General features: G+C 47.6%; 1 protein-coding gene across 1 annotated transcript in view; it reads left to right on the top strand.

Moving 5' to 3' along the window:
- Window positions 1-17798, top strand: part of LOC125424419 (NT-3 growth factor receptor-like) — a 259041-nt gene that overhangs the window by 132137 nt on the left and 109106 nt on the right.

Here is a 17798-nt window from a genome sequence, read left to right as displayed (position 1 = left end):
GGGGAGCATCTACCAGGGGTCACAGCCTAGCAGAGGCCACACTGCTTCAACATGAAAGATCACCTAGTTACATAATGAGTCTTCCATTTTGAACCAGCATGATGTAGTGGTTAAGAGTGGTGAACTCCAATCTGGAGAACTGGGTTTGATTCCTCACTCCTCTGCATGAAGCCAGTTGGGTGATGTGATGAAGAAGAGAAGCAGCGGGAGCAGGAGTTGTTGTTGTTGTTGTTTGGATTTATACACTTCCTTTCTCTGCTATAAGGAGATTCAAGGCAGCTTACAAACTCCTTTCCCTTCCTCTCCCCACAACAGGCACCCTGTGGGGTAGGGGCTGAGAGAGTTCAGAGAGAACTGTGGCTGACCCAAGGTCAACCAGCAGGTTTCATGTGGAAGAGTGGGGAATCAAATCCAGTTCAACAGATTAGAGTCAGTCTCTCATGTGGAGGAGTAGGGAATCAAGCCCGGTTCTCCAGCATAGAATCCGCTATTTTCGCCCACTATTCCATGCTAGCAGCCTATAAATCAGATTATAAATAAAGTAAATAAAAATAAATTGCAACATAGCCATGTGTTGGAAAATGGATGAACATTTGAATTTGCCTGTGCTAAAGCGGGATCTGCCACATTTCTGTGTGATGTTGCCTAAAATTCTGCTTCTTCTCTGAAGGTAGGTGCAAAAGAGAGGCAGGGAAGATGGCACCCCATGCAATGGCCAGGGGGACGCTGTCACATCTGGTTTGGCCCTTAGTCTTTACCTTGGCCCATGTATATGTGTGGTGCATCTTCATCCCCACTAGCTTAAATTGTCCCTTATCGGCACCCAGTCCAATAGGGGGCGTGTTGAGTACCAACTCTGTGTTGAGTACCAACTTGGAATGCACCAAGTCATGGGGTTTGAGGATTGAACTTGGTGGTCCTTGTGGTCTCTTCCATCTCTATGATTCTATGATTCTATGTCCTGACTTTGATCTCCAGCATTTCCATTCAGAGGATTAGGTTTATGGAAATGATTATACCAAACATCGGGAGGGATGCAAGAAGGAAGACCTCTTTTGCTCCAAGTGATTAACCATAGCCCAGAATTTCCCAGTATCATTAGAGATCACAGCAGAATACAAATGCTCCCATTTCAGGTAAGCACAGAGGATTAGGTAGCAAATGATGTGGAAGACCTCTGCCCCAAACCTTGAAGAGCTGCTGGTGGACCAGACAGTATTTGACAGACCAATACTCTGACCCAGGAGAAGGTAGCTTCATGTATTCACTGAGGTGGACAGCCTTGATCATTATAACCTCAAAACATTTTTCATATGTGTCTTGATCAGAGAGCTCTTGTCTCTTTCCTTCCTTCCAATTCTGTACTTCTTACTGTCTGGCAAGTTCGGCTCTAATTGTAATTAAGTACCTAAAAGGTCAAGAAATTGTTTAAGGAGCCACTTAATATGAAACTACTAAATATCAAAAACACATATGTATTTATTACAAATTAAAATGTTCTACGCTTGTAAAAGACCCTTAATAGCCTACCAGACATACAATATCACAATTATAATATGCAGAAGGGTTCTATGGGATACTTTTTGATCCTTAAAAACAGACATGCTATGGCCAACTGACCTTCCTCAGTGGTCAAAAGTAATGCAATGATACAGTGCTTAGCTACCAGGCTATAAATAGCAATTATAATACTATTTTTTTAAAGACTTACCGGTAGACCAATTTTTTAAAAGGCTGAGACAGAGAGCCAGTGTGGTGTGGTGGTTAAGAGCAGGAGGATTCTAATCTGGAGAATCGGGTTTGATTCCCCACCCCTCCACCTGAGTGGCAGAGGCTTATCTGGTGAATGTGTTTCCGCACTCCTACTTTCCTGCTGGGTGACGTGGGGCTAGTCACAGTTCTCTGGAACTCTCTCAGCCCCACCTGCCTCACAAGGTGTCTGTTTTAGGGAGAGAATGGAAAGGAGCTTGTAAGTCACCTTGCGTCTCCTTGCAGGAGAGAAAGTGAGGATGTAAATCCAACTCTTCTTCTTCTTCTTCTTCCTCTTTTTCTTCTTCTTCTCCTTCTCCTCCTTCTATTGTTACAGAGTTGTTCAAATTGGCACCCAGGTCTTCCACACAAAGTCATGTCTTCTTAAGGAGTATAATGCAACGTGCCAGTCATGCCCAATTCTGCTATGGCAAAATCCTATAATGCCTCAGTCATAGGACCTTCTTTTAGTCTGGAGCAAATGAATGAGGTCATTTGTTGGCCAAGAATCCTGGAACCGGACAGCCAGCCTTATGGACATCTGGAAGCACCCCTGGGATCTGTTTGAGAGACCAAGGATGAGGCTGTGTTGGCCTCTTTTTCCTTTTTGAGCCAGCTGCCGCCTTGCGCAGAGCTCAGCTTGCCAAGTGCTTGACATTTTCTGTAGGTGCCGCACATAGGAAGTGAGGATAAAAGGCTTTAGCGGAAATATCACCCTCTTTGGAGTTTCGGGTAGCAAAAGCTGAGCACAGCCACTGGTGAGATCAAAAGCAACTGTCCTAATGTGATAATTCCAAATGGTTAGCCTTAGCGACAAAATCTAATGGAGTCCAGGGAGCAGCTTAAAAAGGAAAGGTCGTCCTCTGTGCAAGCACTGGTTCATTCCTGACCCATGGGTGACATCACATTCCAACGTTTACTATTCAGACTGTGTTTATGGTGTGATTTGTCATTGCCTTCCCCTGTTGTGAGATGGCCAGATTGGCATAGTGGTTAAGAGCAGTGGACTCTAATCTGGAGAACCTGGTTTGATTCCCCACTCTGCCACCTGAGTAAACAAATGTTTCTAGGGAGTACATCTCTAAATAAGCAGGCTTAGTGTTAAGACCTCAGTTTCAAAATAAAGAAATTGTAGTTTTCAAACTGTAGATTTTATTCGGCAACCAAAGCATAACCAAGCATAGATGATTCTGCGGGACAAAGCGTGAGCTAGATCTTTAATCCCTGATTCCCTCGACTCCCCGCCGGGCCCAAGGCACTATGGCTTCAGCATAGTAACAAAGAGAAGAACACGAAAGACAGGAACCACTTCATACCTGGGAGGAGGGTAGCCCAGCCAAGCCTATGGCCAACTGACCAGAGGGGAGGGGGGAGGCGGGCTGGCGCCAGAGTAATAGTTGGTATTAGTGGATCGATTCCCCTTCCCAGATTGGTGGAAGAGAGCCATCCTGATATTCCGCCTCCCCAAAGGCCTCCCTCACGGGCGAGGGCAATCCGGGTATGCCTGATGAAATGCCCTCACCAAACACGGCGCCTGAACATGCCCAGCCTCCACCCACTCGTTTATGCCCTCCGGGAAATGAGTCCAGGCCACCACTGCTTGCAATAAATTTGAGAGTCCAGGATACTGCGCACTTCTTGATGCAGATCCCCATGCACCCTCTTGGGCTGCAGGGCCACCTTGCACGGGTGCCACTGGTCCGGAGGGGACCCCTTCTTCAGCAGGCTGCTATGAAAGACCGGGTGCACCCCCCACAACTTTTTGGGTAGATCTAACTCAGCCATTACCGAGTTAATAACTTTGAGCGCCTGGTATGGCCCCAGGAACTTCTGCCCCAATTTCCGGCAGGCCTGCAACCCCTGATGTAGCACCGAAAATACTGTTCCAACGTCTGGTTGGTCCTCTCAGTCTGACCGTCAGTTGGTGCATGAAATGCCGAAGAGAAAGCCTGCTAACAGCTTCAGAAAATGCCACCAGAATCAAGATACAAACTGCCCACCCCTATCTGACACAACCTTCTCCGGGGCAGAATGCAGTTGATATATTTGTTGCACGAACAGTTGGGCCAGGCACCTAGCGGAGGGCAGGGAGGAGTACGGAACAAAATGGACCTGCTTGGAAAATAGATCTACCACTACCCAGATCACCGTTTTGCCCGGGCTAGTAGGCAAGTCCGTAATAAAATCCATAGAGATCATCTGCCAGGGTTCCTCATGGTGAGGTGAGGAGCAGGAGCAGGAGTCTCCGCTCCTGGGCAGGGAAGGCACAACAGGGCATCCGCCAGAACGTTTGCCTTGCCCAGGACGAAATGCAGCATGAAGTCGAAATGGGAGAAGAAGTTGGCCCAGCAGAGCTGCTTGGCAGACAGCCTCCCCAGCGCCTTAAGGGCTGCCAAGTTCTTGTGATCAGTCCAAACCTCAAACGGGAATTGCGCCCCTTCTAGCCAGTGGCTCCAGGTGCCCAGCGCTAACTTGATTGCCCCAATCTCTTTGTCACCCACAGTCCAATTCAACTCAGCCCCCGAAAACTTGCGAGACACGTAAGCACAGGGGTGCAGCCGCCCACCCGCCCCCGTTGCAACAGGGCCGCACCCATAGCTTTATCCGCTGCATCCACATGGACTATGAAGGGGAGCAGAGGGTCCCTGTGCCAGAGCACGGGCTCGAACATAAAGGCACGTAAAGTCCTCGCAGTCCAGGAACCAGTCCAATGGCGCCCCAGGTTTCGTGGCACCCACACTCTTGTCCTTAATCCTGAGCAAGTTGGTGAGAGGCAGGGTAAGCTGAGCAAAGTCAGATATGAAATCCCGGTAGAAGTTAGCGAAGCCCAGAAACGACTGCAACTGTTTGTGGGTGTGGGGGGCTCTCCATTGCAGCACATCCCGCACCTTAGCTGGATCCATTTCCAGCCCCTCCCAGGAAATACAGAAGCCCAGGAAATCTAGCTTGGCCTTGTGAAATTCACACTTGGAGAGCTTCATGAACAAGTCATTGTCCAGTAATCACTTCAACACAGCCCTTACTTGCTCGACGTGGTCCTCTAAAGAGTCCGAGTAAATAAGCACATCATCCAGGTAAACTACCACCCCTTTGAATAGAAAGTCCTGGAGCACCTCGTTAATCAGGAACATGAACACTTCGGGAGCCCCGGACAAACTGAAGGGCATTGCGCAATACTCAAACTGCCCTAGCTGGGTGTTAAAAGCCGTATGGTGTTCCATCCCATCAGCGATCTGCACCCGATAATACACGCAAGTCCAATTTCGTGAAGATCCAATTTCGTGCAAGTCCAATTTCATGAAGATCCGCCCCCCCCCCCCACTCAAACACTCCAACAAATACTTGATGAGGGGCAGGGGATATTTGTTGCAGGCTGAAACTGCATTCAAGCCCCTATAGCAATGGTGGCGAACCTTTGGCACTCCAGATGTTATGGACTACAGTTCCCATCAGCCCCTGCCAGCATAGCCAATTGGCCATGCTGGCAGGGGCTGATGGGAACTGTAGTCCATAACATCTGGAGTGCCAAAGGTTCGCCACCACTGCCCTATAGTCAGTACATAGTCTCAGGGTCCCATCCTTCTTTTTAACAAACAGAACCAGCACCACAAACTCGCTGGTGCAGCACTGGATAAATCCCCTATGGAGGTTCTTGTCCAAAAACTCCCGCAGTGCCTCAGCTTCCATGGGGCTCATCGGGTAGAGCCGACTCTTGGGCAGTTGAGCCCTGGGGCGCAATTCAATCTTGCAGTCCATACGCCTGGGGGAGGGGGGCAGCCGATCGCACTTGCCCTCCTCAAATACTCTGGACAAGTCCTGGTATTCGGGGGGTGTCAGGGCCACCGCCTCTGCCTCCCCTGCCAAGTCCCGGGGCGGTTCTGGAGCCTCCTGTGGCTCCCCCACCAGGTGAGCCCCGCAGGGAGGGATGCGAAACTGTATGGTGCCCCCCACCCAATCGATCAGCGGATCGTGATCCCACAACCACGGCATCCCCAACACTACTGTATACTTTGCAACAGACACTAGCACGAAGGAGCGCTTTCCCCAATGCTTCCCACACTGCATCAGCACCGGCTCCGTCTTATGGGTGGCAGATGCCCCCCCAACACCCTCCTATCCATCTGCTCAAACTCAGTGGGGCAGTGCAGGGGCACCTGTTGCAGCCACATTTGGGCGGCCATGGAAGGGTGCATCAGGCAGCAAGTGCACCCTGAGTTTAAGAGTGCATGTGAGTCCACCTTGACTTCATGGCTCCTGTTAATTAGGGTAAGGGGAGCAAAATGGGCTGGTGGGAGCTATGCCCTTGGTAGAGATCTGGTCTCGGGCACTGTTCAAGCCAGGTTGTTGCCGTTTTCCGCCCGGTTCTACGCTTGGAATCCGCCGACTCCTCCAAGCTGGGGCCGTCCAGATGCAACCCAGCCCCTTTCTCGAACTTGCCCTTTCTGGCTGGAGGCTTCCCTCCTGGCTTGCCTTCCCCATTTTTCGGGGCCCTTCCTGCCCCCTTCCTCTTCATGGAGCAGGCAGCAGCTAGGTAGCCCTACCCTCCACAATACAGACCTCCCCAATCGCCTGCACCATGCATACTGGGATTCTTCGGACCCCTGTTCGCTCCGGGTGGGACAGGGCCTTGCTGAGGTGCCACTCCAGCCGGCCTGGGCAGGAGGGGAGTGTCGTCTGGGACATGACCGGCATTGGTAGCTCTGTGCCCTTAACATGTGAACCTTGTTTTCCCCTGCCCTCCGGTACCATCCTGCCAGCGTTGGGGGGTCACCGCCCATCGTGCCCCACTGCACGATCTCGGGGTCCAGGGCCTCCTGGTAAAAATGGATCAATTTGAAGTTTGGCTTCAATACCGAATTGGCTCGCCTAGTGGCGGGACCAATTGCCGTGGGAGCTCGGGACGGAGGCGGCCGCATGAGCACTGGCTCCACCAGTTGCCCTGCATCCCCCGGGGCTGGCAACTCCTGCTGCTGTTTCCGTAGGCACTCTACCTCGCAGCGGAGTTCCAGTTCTTCCTCCTCCTAAGCAGCCTCCCTTGCACGCAACAGCTTCATGTCTCGAGAGAGCCTCTCCACCTGCCAACGTAGCTCCTCTCGCTCCTCCCGCCAGACCTCCGGCACACGCTGCGGGGCTCAGCCATAGTCGTCCCAGGCCATCTCGTATTCCTTAAGTGGGTCGTGCAAAAACCAGGCCGACTCCTGCCATCCCGGCTGCTGGTGCCACACTTGGCCAGGTGCGTGAGTGGGTGCGGGCAGTTGGCAGGGTGAGCCGTACAGGCCGCTGGGCCGAGACAGAGCATTGGGCTGCAGGCAGGCAGACACCCTGCCGAGGGAGACCGAGGCACCCCCAGGGTGTCGGCATTTCCCCCACAGGTTTTCGGGGCTCTCCATCCCCATTCTGATCCACTGGACCACTGACGTCTTCCTGCCCTGCTGCCCCCTGCCCATTGGGGTCAGTGGGCTTCTCGCCCATCGCAGGTATGGAGCCCAGAGCGAGGACAAAGAGAATCATCTAAATGTAAGACCTCAGTCCCAAAATAAGGAAACTGTAGTTTTTAAACTGTAGACTTTATTCAACAACCAAGGCATAACCAAGCATAGATGATTCTGCAGGATAAAGCGCGGGCTAGATCTTTAATCCCTGATGCCCTTGACCCCCCACCTGGCCCAAGGTGCCACAACTTCAGAATAGTAACAGAGAGAAAAACACAAGAGACAGGAGCCACTTCACACCTGGGAGGAGGGTAGCCCATCCAGGCCTGCGGCCAACTGACCAGAGGGGAGACGGGCTGGCGCCAGTGTAATAGCTGGCATTAGTGGCTCAATTCCCCTTCCCAGATTGGTGGAAGAGAGCCATCCTGACACTTAAGGCATGCTTTGTCACCCACTATCTTCAGTCCTACTTTTCAAAGCTTCTGGGTCATTTATCCCAGAATCTGATACAAAAGGACTTGTTGAATTTCAGAATCTCTTCCTCTTTCCTTAACAGCTCCTTCCATTTTGTTCCTCATTCCATCAGTTCCTCCATCTTTTTTTAGAGGTCACGCCCCTCTTTTTTGCAGGAATTTTCTTCAGTCCACTTAGGCCTATTTTCGATGCACCAACCATTGTTCCAATCAATCCATGGATGATGATGACTCCATCTAAACCCCAGCATGGTGTAGTGGTTGAGAGCAGGTGCACTCTAATCTGGAGAATCGAGTTCGATTCCTTGCTCTGCCACTTGAACTGTGGAGGCTTATCTGGGGAACCAGATTAGCTTGTGCACTCCAAAACATGCCAGCTGGCTGACCTTGGGCTAGTCACAGTTCTTTGGAGCTCTCTCAGCCCCACCCACCTCACAGGGTGTTAGTTGTGGGGGAGGGGAAGGGAAAGAAGATTTTAAGCCCCTTTGAGTCTCCTTGCAGGAGAGAAAGGGGGGATATAAATCCAAACTCTTCTTATTGAGTTGATGTACCGCCGGGCAGCTGGTTGCTCCGTGTTTAGTCAGACTTGGCAGAAGGGAATCTTGTGCATCTTATTTATGACGTGTTGTGAAAAGACAAATTAAGGTCATGTAATTATGGCATGAGGCATGTGCTTAAGCAGAGCTCAAGCAGTCAGGATTCTGTTTAAAATGTTAATAATTGCTTGATCCATCTGCCTTCAGTGACTTTTAGCAATCTGCCTTCTAGGAGATTTGTGCATGCTCTAAATTGCCTGACAGGATGCTGGCTTTGCCACTTTGGCTGATGCCCCTGTGCATGGAACTGCTGGAACCACATATTGACCAACTTAGAACATAAGAACATAAGAAGAAGAACATAAAAAGGAGCCTGCTGGATCAGACCAGAGTCCATTTAGTCCAGCACTCTGCTACTCGCAGTGGCCCACCAGATGCCTTTGGGAGCTCACATGCAGGATGTGAAAACAATGGCCTTCTGCTGCTGCTGCTCTTGTATCAGCTGCTGACTTGTATCCGCTGCAGCTTTCCACTTGCAAAGCATTGGGGGAACAGAATGGGTTGCAGCTCAGCAGTAGAAAGCAAGTTTTGAATTCCAGTGGTTGCTGGTTCAATACCTGACTTCTCTAGTTTAAGGACGTGGGACCAGAGGTTTGAACAAGAAGAGGAGGAATCAGCAAGGCTTGGACCAAAGTTTAAACTGCAGGCTCAAAGCCTTTTGTTTAAAGCTAGACCAGGGCAAGCTCAGGCCAGCATCAAATGGGGCCACACCATTCCTGAACTCCATATGGAGTTCGAAGGTGGGGCGAACCTGACTGACCCACTTCCAAGCTATGCATAGAGTTCAGGGGTGGGGAGGAGGCTTGCTAGCCAACATTCAACATCTGAGTCGATAGTTCCATGGGAATGTCAACTCAATGCATGGCAGCTGTGAAAAAGGCAAACTCTATGCTGGGGATAATTAGGAAAGGAACTGATAATAAAACTGCAAGGATTGTCATGCCCTTATATAAAGCAGTGGTGCGACCGCACTTGGAGTACTGTGTTCAGTTCTGGTCGCCACATCTCAAAAAGGATATTGAAGAGATAGAAAAGGTGCAGAGAAGAGCAACGAGGATGATTGAAGGATTGGAGCACCTTTCTTATGAGGAGAGGCTGCAGCGTTTGGGGCTCTTTAGTTTGGAGAGGAGACGTCTGAGGGGGGATATGATTGAAGTCTATAAAATTATGCATGGGGTAGAAAATGTTGACAAAGAGAAATTTTTCTCTCTTTCTCACAATACTAGAACCAGGGGGCATTCATTGAAAATGCTGGGGGGAAGAATTAGGACTAATAAAAGGAAACACTTCTTCATGCAACGTGTGATTGGTGTTTGGAATATGCTGCCACAGGAGGTGGTGATGGCCACTAACCTGGATAGCTTTAAAAAGGCCTTGGACAGATTTCATGGAGGAGAAGTCGATCTATGGCTACCAATCTTGATCCTCCTTGATCTGAGATTGCAAATGCCTTAGCAGACCAGGTGCTCAGGAGCAGCAGCAGCAGAAGGCCATTGCTTTCACCTCCTGCATGTGAGCTCCCAAAGGCATCTGGTGGGCCACTGCGAGTAGCAGAGTTCTGAACTAGATGGACTCTGGTCTGATCCAGCAGGCTAGTTCTTATGTTCTTATCCACTGTTTTATTTTTAAACCTTTGATTTACAACCGTTCTTCAATAAAATTTTAACAGTATAATTTGTTGCCTGAAGTTCTGGTTCAGACCCCAAGGCTCAGTGTTGCTTCCACCCTAAAGGGCAAGTTGGGTCTTTGAAGAAAAGTTTGTGCTCTCTTTTGGCTTGAATGCATATTACTGGTCCCTCTTGCAGGGGCTTGCTTTTAAACTAATGGGTGAACTGCTTGGGTTCTGCAGGTAAAAGGGTAAGACTCTGAGGTCTAGCTGAACACATCTAGAGAATGACAAGTGCCACTAACTAGAAGTTCTCAGCCAAAGAGTAGGCAGCAAATGTGAAGCAGGGAATGACCACAGGGGGCTAATTCTCACCAAAATGGTAAATTTAAGTCTGGGATGTACCACTTCAGAGTTGCTTGGCTGTCATGGATGGCACCTATTTATTTTATATATTTTATGTTATATATTCTATTTTTAAACCACTGTTCCTTGAAGGGCTCAGGGCGTTGCACAACATAAAAACTATAAAAGCATTAAAAATTATCTCAATTTAAAACTATTTAAATCAACAATAAATACTAAAGGAATTTAACTGTAACAGATGGCAATAACCCCCCCCCCCCAACCAAGCCCACTGGAGGCCTGGATCGAACAAGGTCTCAATCAACCCAGCTGACCAAATGCCTGGCAGAACACGCCCAATTTACAGGCCCTGCAGAAAGCTTGAGGATCCCGCAGGGCCTTGGTCTCCTTTGGGAGCCTGTTCCACCAGAGCGGGGGCAGGGCTGTGAAAGACTTGGCCCTAGTAGAGGCCAGACGAATCTGTTTCAGGCCGGGGACCTCCAATAGGTTCTCCTCCGATGATCGGTGGGGCCTAGCGGGGTAATACACTGTCCCTCAGGTATGTAGGTCCAAGGCTGCTAACGGCCTTAAAGGTTGAAACCAATACTTGAAACATGACCTGGAACTCAATGGGCAGCCAATGGAGGTGGTACAGGACCGGTGTTATCCGGTCCCAGCTCGACATCCCAGTAAGGAGTCTGTTTGCCGCATGCTGAATGAGTTTAAGTGTCCACATCACATTCAAAGGCAGGCCAGCGTAAAGCGAATTACAGTAATCAAACCTGGAGGTGACCGTTGCATGGATGACCATGGCCAACCTAGTTGATTGAGGTGCACTCCTATCTTCATGTAATGGCTACATAACATATGGACGGTGATTGTATCTGGGGGTTTGAGTTGCATTCCTGTCAATGTAACTGGTTCCAGATATATATATCTATATATCTATAGCTATATGTTAGCACTGCTATATGTTAGCACTGCTGTAATAGAAACATTCCTTGATCTTTCTGCTTTGGCTTCACACGCTTGGTAGATAACTAGGCTTATCCCTGACACTGTCTACTCCCATGGGAAACAGGGTGTTTCCGTTGCTCTGTGGTCCAGGTGGCTTTATCTCTATCTGTCGCTAACCTTGGGGTGCCTTGGCTCCAAAGTAACTCTTTCTTATATTCTTTGGGAAAATGGAAGGGGGGGGGTTGTTTCTGGATAAAGAGGGTAGTAAAAGCCAGGTTTGTCAGTACTGGCTCTTTGCAAGCTAGGTACTTGGTTACCTTTCCAGTAAATGCTGCTGATCAACAATCCAGAGTTCGTTTGTTGATTCAAAACTTGAGACCTGACACTGGCAGGCACCGGACAATTGAAGGTTCTTCCATACAGGAAAAAAAATCTTTGCATGTAACAAAAAAGAACATGAGAGTAAATTACTAGAATCCTTCTTTCTGATATGCCCATTTTATAAGTATCATTTCTTTTGTAAGAGTCTCAAAATGGCTTACAACTCCTCCCGTTCCTCTCTTCACAACAGATACCTTGTGGGGTAGGTGGGGTTGAGAGAGTTTGGAGAGAATCGTGACTGGCCCAAGGTCACCCAGCAGACTTCATGTGGAGGAGCAGGGAAACAAACCCAGTGGCATGGGGGTAGAAAATGGTGCCCGGGGCAAAATGGCCCCTGGCCCCCACCCTCAGTGCCCCCCGTGGCCCCCCCACCCCCTGCAGAACCCCCCCCTCCTTTCCCAGTGCCCTCCCGCTTACCTTAGTTCAGCCTGAAAAAGTTCAGGCTGAAAATGTGGCCTGTTCAGTTCAGACTGAAAATGCAGCCTGGTGGGAGCTACACTTCTCAGGAGATAAGGGGAGGGGTGTGGGGATGATTTTCTGCCTCCAGTGTGACCCCCAATGGCACTCCCCCGGGGCAGGGCGCTCCCCCCATCTCAATGCAGCTACATGTCTGAACAAACATGAGTCTCTAGGTTATAGTCCACTGCTTTTAACCACTACACTGTGCTGGCTTATTCAATTACGTGAGCCACCTGCAGTTACATTCTGGGCATGTTTGCCATCTCATTGAGAATGTGATCACAAGTTAGTGGAGATCTGTGATTCCTTTTCTTCAGAGAATTTTGTTTGAATGCAGCTGTTGAGTCTGCTGGTTTTAAAAGAAGGAAATGTGTGTTCATCTGGAGGAGGACACATAGCCCAGTTTCTAACCACCTTTACACTGATGTTTGCTTCTCTCAGCATTTATCTCACTGGAGAAAAGACTTTTGAGGACCCATCAGTAAAGAGCAGGAGGCTTAAATGGCAATTTTCAGGGGAGGAAGCCCTTACGAGGAATAGGAGTTATATAACCCCTCTCTAGTTTAAAACTGAATTGCCATGGCGTGTATTAATACCTGATTAGAGAAAGCTTGTTTTGCCCTGAGCATTTGGCCAGAGGGTTTGGGGTACGTTTGAGGGAGGTATCTAAATCTGGCCCATTTTTTGTGCAAGGAAATCTAGTTTCTTTCTATCTGTTGTCATTGGCAAGTTTTTTGTTTCCGTGTATTTCTTCCCCAGTCTTTTTACATAATTGATGCAGGACGAGGGCTGAATTTGTGCAGCTGTATTTCTATCAAATTTTATGAATATGGGGAAAGGCCGTCCTGTTTTCCTCCCAAGTGTGGAGAAATCATAAAAGAAAAATGAACTGTCAAATCGAATCAGGGTTGTCATGGAATTTGGCAGCGTCTTTAGGTCGGATAAGGATCTTGTAGGCTATGGACAGTTTCTCAAGGGAGTGAGTCCGATCTTATCTTACTTTTCCGCACCCCTGGCATGGATTTTGTCTGAACTTTTGTTCTTAGTTGGTTTAAATAGCCTCTGGTTGACCCTCTTGGTTTTCCTTTTTCCCCACATAAACTAATCATTGAAAATAAGAGAGAGATTTTCACTTTAGGAAATAAACAAGTAGCGGATGACTTGTTTCTTTTCAGAGGGCACTTTCACACATGCAGAATAATGCACTTTCAATCCATTTTCAATGCACTTTGCTGTTGGATTTTACTGGACAAAATAGCAAAATGCACTTGCAAACAATTGTGAAAGTGCATTGAAAGTGGATTGAAATTGCATTATTCTGCATGTGTGAAAGCGCCCAGAGTTTTACACGGGTGTTCTGCAACATTTTGTTCACTGACAACCTGTCCCCCCCCCCCCCCAGTCTTATTGACATATGTGTGTGCATTTCTAAACCAAAAACCAAAAAAGCATTTTTGGTGTGATAATATGTACAGTTGTACCAATGTGCATTGGCATAGCACCACACACAGGCACACAGAGACGTCTTCATTCAGCTGTACATACAACCCTGTTAATTTTGCTGGGGGTTTCTTTGCAGTGTCTAAAACACTACGAAAAACAATCTTGATGTGCTTTTATGTATAGTTATACCAATGTGTGTCATATCAATCAATCAATCAATTTATTATTACAGTCAAAGATCAGCAAATTCTGTACACATTCTCCCAGCTTTGTAATTCTCAGCATCAATTAAAAACATGACATATGCTAAGATCAAAACCTATACCTATACCTAATTTGTTTCACTTATCCAATCCATTACTTAGCATTAAAATAAGTCTCTCACGTTAAAATTATTCATATGTCTGTGGGCTTGCCTGCCTATTGGATTACAGCCCATCTGCAGTCCCATTTATTCAATCCTAGATTATAACAACAGCAGCAGCAACAACAACAAATAACAATGACGATGATGACGACGACGACGACGATGATGATGGGAATACTACAGATGGACAATATCAAGCATGGACATGTGAAAAATGTGGTCAGCAGAGAATATGTCTAAAGGGTCAGAAAAATTTTGAAGAGCAAATTAAATGGCGGGAATACGATCAAGGCTATCAACACCTGGGCCATACCCGTCATCAGATACACTGCTGGAATTGTGAACTGGACGCAAGCAGAGCTGGATGATCTGGACAGAAAACAAGAAAACTGATGACAATCCACTTACTCATTATTAAACTTCGGCCAGTGAGTGGATGTAATTCACAGCCTTTACCTACCCAGCAAATCAGGAGGTAGAGGGCTTCTGCAAGTGAAGCAAATGGTGGAAGAAGAGAAACATGCACTGGCAGATTATGTGAAAGACAGTGAAGAGCCAACATTGATGGAAGTCAACAGCAGAAAACTGCTCAAAGTGCAAAAGACAAAGAGTGAATACCGTAAAAATACAGTGCAAAGCAGAAGAGAAAACTGGCAAAAGAAGGCTCTCCATGGACAGTTCCTAGAAAAAAATGAGGACAAAATTGACAAGGAAAAAACCTGGTTGTGGGTCACAAATGGAACTTTGAAAAAGGAGACTGAGAGCTTGATTCTTGCAGCCCAAGAACAAGCAATTCGAACAAACGCCATCAAAGCCAGAATTGAAAAGTCCCAAGTGCAGACTCTGCAAGGAAGCAGACGAAACAATAGATCACACACTTAGATGCTGCAAGAAGATCGTATAGACTGACTACAAGCAGAGGCATAATACTGTTGCTCAAATGATTCACTGGAATTTGTGCTATAACTACCATCTGCCTGTGACAAAGAACTGGTGGAATCACAAACCTGAAAATGTCACTGAAAATGAACACGTAAAACTATGCTGGGATTTCCGAATTCAGACTGACAAAGTTTTAGAACACAATACTCCTGACCTCATGATTGTGGAGAAAAGGAAAGTGTGGATAGTCGATGTTGCAATTCCTGGTGACAGCAGAATTGATGAAAAGCAACTGGAAAAACTTACACGATATGAGGATTTAAGGATTGAACTACAAAGACTCTGGCACAAACCAGTAAAGGTGGTCCCAGTGGTGATCGGCACATTGCGTGCAGTGCCTAAAGACCTTGGGCGGCACTTAAAAACAATCGGTGCTGACAAAATCACCATATGTCAGCTGCAAAAAGTCACTCTACTCGGCTCTGCACGCATTATTCGTCGATACATCTCATAGTCCTAGATGCTTGGGAAGTGTCTGACATGTGATTTAATACAAAATTTAGCATAGTGATCTTGTTTGCTGTGTATAACTGTTTTTGTATCAATAACAACAACAACAACAACAACAATAACAACAATAGTGAGCCAGACATGTGTGTATGTGTATCACTAATACTATGTCTGTTGCCTGCTCACAAATGTACGTTTCTTCATAAACAGATGTACAAAATTTGGCAACCAGTCTAAACCAATTTGGATTTTTATCTTCCAGGAGCTTCCTTATACATCCAGATAGCCCCTGAGATTATTAAATATTGGATCTAATATCTTATTTCTCTGAAGTGAAGGCAGCAAAGGAGGATGTGACCTGTTGTGTCCATTTCTTCTAGATCGCAGGAACAGATCCTCCTTTTTTTGGGTATCTTCTTGTATCTTCCTTCTAAGTTTGCAGATGGAAACGAGGTACGTCTCACCAGGGTAATGTGTGTGGTATAGCGCTGCACACCGAGGCATACAGGAGCACCTTCGTTCAGCTGTACATACGATCCGATCCATCTTGCTTCTTTTGAAGAATGTTATCACAGTGCGTGTATGTGTCAGTAACAAAAATGGGAAAATATCAAACAGGAATCATCTTGTGCAGGCTGCACATGATCTGTCTTGGGGTTGTTGTTTTTTTAAAAAAAATCCTGGTTAAACTAGTATGAGGGGTGGAGCTGTCTTTAGCAGAAACAACTTTCAAGGTATATAAATAGAATGGAACCCAAGAAAACCACTCATCTCTAGGTGTTTGAACATAATGAACAAGTGCAGCTGTGGGAAAAAAAACCCCTTGATTCACAGTCATACTATTTGCAGCACAGCCCGGCATTTGGACCTGGCCTCTATTATGTTAAGCAGCGGCGCTGTTCAGCTGGCATATTTATTTCCAATCGTTACTGCTCATGACTGATGATCCGTTTTGGAGCTTTGCCTCCTTCATCCGGAACAGCCGCGCAGAAGGAAGGCACCGTCTTTTAGCAGCTGTTGTTCATAAAGCAAAGGGGGCAGAATAATTTAATACTTAATAATAGCATTTATATAGCACTTGAGAATGTTTGGAGCACCGGCCCTATATTATGTCAATTGTCCTTCTGCTGGCCGCGCAAGGTTGGGTGGAAGGATCCATCTCTATATTGCAGCTGAAAGGGTCGAGTAGACCTTCACCAGAGGTAGGATTCAAACCCAGACTTTCCCAATCTGTAGGCTTTCCTCTCTTCCCAGTTGTAGAACTCAAGGGCATCCAGTGAATGTATTATCAAAAGCTTTCTGTGCTACCTTGCTGAATTCAAAGAGGATCCGATTACCGCTGGGGGCAGGTACGGGTGAAAGGCAGAAAGAGAGCTAATGCTTATTGGGAGTCCAGGTAAAACAAGTCCAGTGCGGGGTTCGAGAAAAATAGACAAGGGTCGTATCATAATTCAGGAGAGCCTGTCTGCTGGGGGCTCAGCAGTTCCAGAAATAGCCGTCCATGAGCAAGCGTGGAAAAATTCACAGGCTTTCTGCTGTTTCTGCAATGCTAGCTTTTCATAGAATCATAGAATGTTAGAGTTGGAAGAGACCACAAGGGCCACCATCCAACCCCCTGCCATGCAGGAACACACAGTCAAAGCACTCCCGACAGATGTTCATCCAGCCTCTCTTTAAAAACCTCCAAAGAAGGAGACTCCACCACTCTCCAAGGCTATGCATTCCACTTTCGAACAGCCCTGACGATCAGGAAGTTCTTCCTAATGTTTAGGTGGAATCTCTTTTCCTTCACCTTGAATCCATTACTCCATTTCCTCCGTGTCCTAGTCTCTGAGGCAGCAGAAAACAAGCTTGCTCCCTCTTCGACATGACATCCCTTCAAATATTTAAACATGATTATCATGTCACCCCTTAACCTTCGCTTCTCCAGACTAAACATCTCCATCTCCAGCTCAGACGACTAGAGCGAATGTGGAGGAAATCTCGTGACGAAGCTGTGTGATGAAGTCTCTCTTCCTTAGTCTCTCCTTAGTCTCTCTCCTTGGACAAGGTCGTGCCACCAGGTTTCACGTGCCTCCACTAGTCACGAACACAGGGCCGGGGGTGGGGGTGGGGCGGTATAGCGATGTTCATCCGAAATTCCATTCCCTTTAGGGCTGTCCCCGTCCCGGAGATCACCAGTATGGCGTGTGTTGCCCTTGAGGGGTTGGCCATGGAGAGGTTGGCAGTCCGTTTGGTGTACCAGATGCCTAGCGCACCAAGGGATGGCCTGCTGTGGCTGCTAGAGGTGGTGGCAGACTGGGTGTTGTGGTTCCCTAGACTTATTGTCCTGGGTGACTTAAACATCCATGTCGACACAACCTCATGTGTAGTAGCTGCAGACCTGGTGTCATCCATGGCGACACTGGGCCTCTCCTTGGTAAGTTCTGGTCTCACTCATGAGGCTGGTCACACGCTGGATTTGGTCTTTGGGTTGGGGGTTGATATGGTCGTATCCTCTATTGATAGAGTGCCATGGTCCGATCATTATGCCCTGAAGGTTTGGATGGACTTGCCTCAGGCCGATTGATGCCTGCCCGCGGAGACTTATGGATCCAA

This window comes from Sphaerodactylus townsendi, linkage group LG17 (assembly GCF_021028975.2).
Source record: "Sphaerodactylus townsendi isolate TG3544 linkage group LG17, MPM_Stown_v2.3, whole genome shotgun sequence".
In the NCBI taxonomy this organism is placed as follows: Eukaryota; Metazoa; Chordata; class Lepidosauria; order Squamata; family Sphaerodactylidae; genus Sphaerodactylus; species Sphaerodactylus townsendi.
Note: the sequence above shows the minus strand (reverse complement) of the source record. Positions and strands in the feature narration are given on the sequence as shown.